The following is a 7,458-nucleotide window of genomic DNA, read 5'->3' as shown; positions in this document are numbered from 1 at the left end:
AAATAGATCATATACCTCTTACAGACATGAATAAGAATTGTTTTCTTAACTAATAAGAGGTACAGGAAATACAAAAGATGCAGTAGATAACTTTGAATGAACTGAAAAGTTTCTGCACAAACAACGTTAATGTAACCAGGTTAAGAAAGGAATTGGTCAAATGGGGAAAAAGTATGTATGAATTAAATTTTTCTTTTTTTTTTTCAGATTTTAAAACTTGATTTTCATGTTACTCTGTACATATAGATTAAGAAAATTAGGACCTGTACAGGAAAGAATAATGGCCCCAACCATACAGAAATTTGCAAAATGTTATTTGCATTCCAATAGATTGAGTAAAACTAACAATGAATACTTCTTAAAACAAAAACATGGTACCCATTCTTATACATAAATATCAGGGCCAAGCTGGAGAGCTCTCACTTTCTTTCCCATGTTCCTTTACACCTTTTACCAGAGAATTGAGTCTTATGGTTTCCTTGAGCTTTTTGATTTTTTTCTTGTTCAACTACTTTCTTCTGTAGGAAATAGTTCATATTTCCAGGATTTTGAAAAAAAGTTCACTTTCCAGTAGCTGTCCAGCAGATGACTGTTGTGAAGAATTACTCCTAGTTAATTGCTTTATGTACTTGGCTTGTATTGGACATCTTTGGCTAAGCAATTCTGGGATATGACCATTTCTTAAGCCTGTTAAAACTTCTGCTCCTTCCATTTCTATTTCAAATGGATGAAAGAGCTCTAGAAGAATTGCACTGCAACTATACAATCTGATTTGGCTTCATATTCAGATCCTTGCAGCTGTCCTGGTAAAGCATACAGACTAGTACCCACTCTTGAAATACATATCAGTCTATTCCAATTTCTACTAGTCCATTCTGTGTCTTTCTAAATGATGTCTGTACAAGCTAGACCAAAGTATTCTATTCTTACATGATGGTCACAGCCTTGAAGAAAGATATTTCTGGGTTTGAGATGTCTCTGTACCCCTCCCATGTTATGTATACACTTACCTTCCAGTACCTCTTGAAGAATTTTTGTTGCAACGTTGCCTATAAGATCAGGAAGGTTCATCTACAGATGATCCCTTATTTTATTTTGATCAGTAATACAGTCCCAAAGAGGGATTTCACATAGTTGCATCTGAATATGGAGCATGAGGTGATACTTTACCTCAATCCGCCCAAGCAAGGCTAAATTTTCTTCAGAAGATTCTTCAGTAGATGTAAAGTTCTCCTCTATCTACGAATTATTCTCTTGCAGCATATGATGATTAACTAATGATCTAGTAGATGTATTAACTAAGCAATTTTCTTATGATTCATATTCATCGGCATCTCCCATGATCAAATCATTATAGCTTACTAACTTGGTATTCTGATTGTCAACCCAAGTTTCTGCAAAGGATTTTTTTTCTTTTTCTGAGTCCAAATCAGCAAAATCACCAAATCAGCACTTTCATCACTTTGAACATGACTGAACATCTCTGTCCTCTGTCTCATCAGGTACCAACTAGAGAGATGGCAACTTGATAACAGAAAGTCTCTTCTTTTGTGATTGGGCTGAAAGAACATGTTCTATCCATGGTGTGAGATAGCCTGCACTGTTAGAATGCTGCAGACCCACCAGCACCTTAATCTCCCAGAGTACCTTCATACAATCCATTTTAGTAGCTTCCTTAATTAGAATTTTTTTAATTGCATAAAATTGCCTTATTTGTTCTTGACTTTGTATCCTTCCCATCCCTGCCCTTACATAGACAACAATTTTCTCAAACTCATTTAAATAACAGTATTTTGTTCATCCTTCCTTTTGAAGAGGACCATGGCATCAGAGAAATGATAACATGACTTGCACTTGACTTTGTTTTGAGTAAGGGAGGGCTGTAACAAGGTCACCAGCCTCACTTCTCCTCCAGAGCCATCTGGATTCAGAGACCAGATATTCATCAAGATGACTGGAGATGGCCTAGGATGCAATAGGAGACCTTGGCTTTTATAGGCTAAGGTCTTTTTAGGTACTCACTTAGAGGCAGGTAACACCCATTCAGTGAATAGGCCTCTTTAAAAGGGGGAGGGGGGGTTGTAATAGAAATGAAAAAAAATAAACAGGCAAATCTCTCTGGGAGGGGCAGGAGCCTCAGGGTTGTTGTTTGGAAGAGAAACTGTTACTATTGCCATTCACTGTAAGGTAGGAGGGTCCAAAACCAGCCAACAAGTGGGCATGGTATCCAAGGCTTTAGGGGAAGGAAGGAAGGAAGAAAGAAAGAAAGAAAGAAAGAAAGAAAGAAAGAAAGAAAGAAAGAAAGAAAGAAAGAAAGAAAGAAAGAAAGAAAGAAAGAAAGAAAGAAAGAGAGAGAGAGAGAGAGAAAGAAAGAAGGAAGGAAGGAAGGAAGGAAGGAAGGAAGGAAGGAAGGAAGGAAGGAAGGAAGGAAGGAAGGAAGGAAGGAAGGAAGGAAAGAAGGATGGAAGGAAGGAAGGAAGGAAGGAAGGAAGGAGTGAGGGAGGGAGGGAGGGAGGAAGGAAAGAAAAAAAGAAAAAAAGAAAGAAAGAAAGAAAGAAAGAAAGAAAGAAGGAAGGAAAGAAAGAAGGAAAGAAGAAAATGTATGGGATGGCAAGACCCCCTACTCAAACTGACTACTCAGAGTCATCTCTAAGTGTTAACAGAAAGTTCCTTTATTCAATTGTCCGGAGAAGCGGGACAGTCCCTTCACCACATAGTGTGGAGCAAGGAAGCCAAAGCACAAAGGCAGAGCAGTGATATATATAGACCCTAATGCAAAAACCCACTCCCACCACTGACCATTGCTCTCATTGGCTGAGAGAAGTGGTCTTACATTCTGGGCGAGAAAATCTAACCAATCCCATCTTAAGTCTGGTTTGAATTTCCCGCTCTCAGTCCGTTAGAAAACCCTTGAAAATACATGTCAGTATATGCAAATAAAGCATTGAGAGTATATGCAAATGAGATACATGCAAATGAAGCATTGAAAGTATATGCAAATGAGGCAGACCTGTGTGAGGACTGCCGACTGCTCACCTGCATGCAAATTAGGCATTGAAGAGTTAGTGAGTTTTATCCAATCCTTGATCCTGATACACTACACAGCTTATATCCTTATATGGGAATCGCCTGACTCTGAAGGCATTGTAACCTGAGTCTCTTGGAATCCACATTCCTGAGAAGTCTTCACTGAATCTGTTCCCATTCAGAAAGAAGGAAGCAAAGAAAGAAAGGGAAAAAGGAAGCAAAGAAGGAAAAAAAGAAAGAAGGAAAGATAAAGAAAGGAAAGAAGGAAAGAAGCTTGGCTCCGACTTTATGGACATGAGGGCATCCTTCACACGGAGCCTCAAGAACTCTCTGCTCAGCTATTCTTATTAATTCAGTAAAAGCTTTGTAGAGATGCAGCCTCAAAGAATGAACTTCTTCACTGCAGGTGAAGGAACACAACAGCCCCTTTTGGGTAAAAGTCTGACAAAGTAATGTGAACACATGTCACGTGGCTCAGGGGCTCCAACAAAGAACCTAACAACAGTCCATTTGCGACTGCAAAGGGAAGGGCCTCTCACAGCCTGGAGTTCTGCAGGAACATCAGATTCATGACATCCCGTGTCCCACCCCTCCTGGGGGAAGTCCATGGCAGGCAGGGGAGGCTTGGGTGCCCTCCACTTCCTATTCCTGGGATCCAGAGTGGCCGCCCCATCCAAGGTCTTCACAGACAGCCTCAATCCAAGTAGAGCTGCCAGCCTCTGAGCCCCTGGAAGTGACTGTCCTGGTACCAGAAATAAATATGAAGCAGAAGAGAAGTAGGCCGCCCTTTTCCAGAGGCAAAAGCTGCACCACCTTCCCTTCCTGGATGAAAGTGAAGAGTTGATGCAACAACTCCTGCCGGTGAGTGAATGGAATCGCCAACCTTTAACACGACCCCTAGTCTGTCCTTCAACCCCCCCTGGCCCCACACAAAAATCATGGAGGCTCCGGAATTCCGACAGCCCCTTACTCTGTCTGTCATCTTCTCTCCTGGCTCACAACCATCCACCTGATGGAATAAGTTGGTGTGTACCACATGTCCAGTACCCCCAGGAAATGAAACCACGTTGGGGAACCGACTGGAGTTGGAAACCGAAGGTGGAAGGAAATGATAATGGTTTGATATCACACACACACACACACAGATGTGTACGCACACATATATGTGTATACACACAATATACATACAGACACATACATGTGTACACACATATAAATATATATGTACATATATGACTAATAGTCATTCCCAGTAGATAAATGGTCAAAGGATATGAACAAGTAGTTCTGCAGAGAATTCAGAACCACATGAAAAAACATTCTAAATGACAAATGATAAGAGAACTGCAAATCAAAACAACACCCTGAAAACTGGCAAAAATGGTAACAAAAAAAAAGGCAATTGTCAATATTAGAGGGGTTGTAGAGGGTCATTAATGCATTGCTGGTGGAGCTGGAAAATAGTGCAGCCATTTTGGCAAACAATTTATTATATGCAGATAAAAATAATTACAATTTCTGTACCCTTGGAATCAGACTCCATTCCTAGGCTTGTGTTTATTCTTGTTTTTGAAGAAGACCATGGCATTGGAGAAATGATGATGTGGTTTGCACTTGACTTTGTTTTGAGTGAGGGAAGGCTGTGCAGGTCACCAGCCTCACTTTGTCATTAAGCTCATACACAAAGGAAGCCATCCATAAGAAGAAAGAAAGTTTTTTTTTACTCTAAAATATTTACAGTTACAGTTTTGTGATAGCTAAGAATTGGATACAAAGTAGATACCTAACAAGTAGGGAATGAGTGGCTAAACAAATTTTGGCACATGGATGTAATGAAATATCACTGTGTTATAATAAATACATTATATTATAGAAGAAAGATTTGAATGAACAAATGCAGATAAAGGTAAGCAGAGCCAAGAAAATAATGTATCCAGTAGCTACAGTAATGTAAATGGAAAGAATGATACCTTCAAAAATCAAAAATAAGTGTAACAAAATTACAAACGGTCTCAGAATGGAGAGATATGAGAAGAACCCCTTGCCCCCCACTCCTTGGGATGAGAAGCTCACAGATGTTACACATCTATTTGTAATATTAGAATTCTTTACTGTATTGATCAGTTGTACTGAATATTTTTTTCTTCATCAAACAATTACTATTGGTCATATGGGATGGCTCTATGAGAGGAGGAAAAAAAGAAAGAATACATGGAATGCTATAGTGCTTTAGGAAACAGAAAATATCAATAAAATAAAAAAAAAAAGTTCTGATGGAACCTCCAAGATTCAAAATTATTAAGATTTTTAAGTTTCAGTCAAAGACCATCTCCCAAAGTGATGCAAATTCAGAAAGCATCTCCCATGGACAGTATACAGACATCTTGAATACTGCAGAATTCTTGAGTTCATGAAGTAGTTATCAAGGCTGTAAATGTCTATGTTGGGATTTTTTTTCATTCATTTACACTCATAGAGAAAAATACAAAGAAGTATAAAGGGACCTGAGGTTGAGTTTGGGGCTCAGTTTAGTCAAGCACAAGGACTTACTATCATGCATACAGTTATAATTAGAAAAGGTGAAAGGGAGGGACTTCTTTCTCTTATAAGTTACTTACTGGGCTATCAAGTCCCATATTCATGACAGAAAGAGGTGGTGGAATCACACCTCTGTTGAGAGAAACAACAGAAATAGAAGACTTCAGATAACAATTGTGACTAATGAGTTTTACCAAAAATGATCCCTAATTTTTGGACTGAAATTTCAGACAGCTTTTCAATAGATGAAATGCTGCCTGAATGAAACATGAAACTTGGCAAAATTCCCTTAAGCTGTTCAACCTCAGTTGTCTAATTTGTAAAATGGGGATGATAATAGCACCCAATTTGTTTGGAGATCCAGGGAAGGAATGTATTTCAAAGGTTTTTCAAACCAAAGTATTTTATAAATGTTAGCTACTGTTATTAAAACTAGTGCCCCAGATTTGGACTGGGCAACTTCAAAATTCTGGAACTCGCTAGAACTAAGTCATTCCTTAGAACTTAAATTTTATCATCTGCTCTTTATTGTACTCTTCGAAGGGGCTTCTATGTAACAAATGGAAGATGTGAGCTGTGAAAATTTTTGCTGAGCTTTCCCCATATGCTTAACACTAATAGCCAGTCTAGGTGATAAGAAGTTTGCTGTATTGAGAGGTCTCTCTACCACTAGAATGCTAGCTACTATTGGGCATAGAGATCTGGGAGACATTTGTCAAATATGCCACTGCTCTTTTTTGCTTGTTTGTGGCAATCTTACTTGGGGCCAGGACAGCAGAGACAGTTTGAAGAAGTCTGCGGGCACCAATGATGAGGTACATTTAGAAACTACTGAGCCATATCTGAAGCACTAATATAGACCTACTACAACATATGATTCCTATTCATCCATCAAACTAACCCTTCACCAAAATTAATGGAGAGAAATTGAAATATTAATTTTGTTTGACTTCATGGGAAGAAAATCCAGCTCATGACTTCAGGGCAAACAGAAAATTGTGAGTGGGTTTGTGTGAAGTTTGTTTTCTCAATTACATACTTCGGTCAATCCCAGGGTCATACATATAATGCCAGTCACTTCTGGGTGAAAATACTACTATGTCAGCCTCTCTTTTTACAGGTGAACATATAGAGAATCAGCAAGGTGTAATGTTAATGGGATAATAAGATCTTCTTGGTCCATTTATAGACCTCAGGTGGAGCCCATTAGGGGAGGGACTTACCTAAGGAGGAGTTTGCTTAGGGGGAAGCTTGCTTAAAGGAAGGCTTCCACACTTTTTGGTACTAAGTTGATAAAGCACTGAGTCACAAGGGTTATGATGCTCTCTGGCTCTGAGAAGTGTTATTTATACTCTGAGTTGGTATTTTGCTTTGGGGGTTTGCTTTTGAGAAGGACCTTGTGATTCTCTGGTTGAGACTGAGTAGCTATATGTTCAGACCCTCCAACTGCTCAGATGTTGAGGCTCTCTTGATCCAATGATATGTGTAAAATGTATAGCAATACTGCTTTGATTCTGGCAGTCAGAACCCTGTCTGTTGGTCTTTATGCTGATTTCTCTGCTTGTATTTTCTCTGCTTGTATTTTCTCTGACATTCAGGGTGATAACCTTTTCCCTGAACCAGTGAATGTAATCAAAAAAGATTGTTTACCCCTCAAAAGTTGCTTTCCTTTAAGAAAAACAGATGCAAGAACTTGTGCTAGCAGATCCTCCTGGGTGTGCCAGGGTGCTTGCTGTTACACAAGGTTATATAACATACCTGTGGTCACAAAACTGGTAAATAACAGAGTAGCTTTGGTTGCTATGTCATCTGACATCAGGTAAAATGTTCTTTCCACTATGATATGTGGCATGATGGAGGAATAAAAAGAGAGCTTCCCTCGAAGCCAGTAAC

At 39.1% G+C, this 7,458-nt stretch overlaps 1 pseudogene; it reads right to left on the bottom strand.

Moving 5' to 3' along the window:
* Positions 1-397: 397 nt before the first annotated feature.
* LOC140514753 (eukaryotic translation initiation factor 2-alpha kinase 1-like) lies at positions 398-6,386 on the bottom strand (annotated as a pseudogene).
* Between the last annotated feature and the right edge of the window lie 1,072 nt (positions 6,387-7,458).

Source organism: Notamacropus eugenii, chromosome 7, assembly GCF_028372415.1.
Source record: "Notamacropus eugenii isolate mMacEug1 chromosome 7, mMacEug1.pri_v2, whole genome shotgun sequence".
Classification (NCBI taxonomy): Eukaryota; Metazoa; Chordata; class Mammalia; order Diprotodontia; family Macropodidae; genus Notamacropus; species Notamacropus eugenii.
Note: the sequence above shows the minus strand (reverse complement) of the source record. Positions and strands in the feature narration are given on the sequence as shown.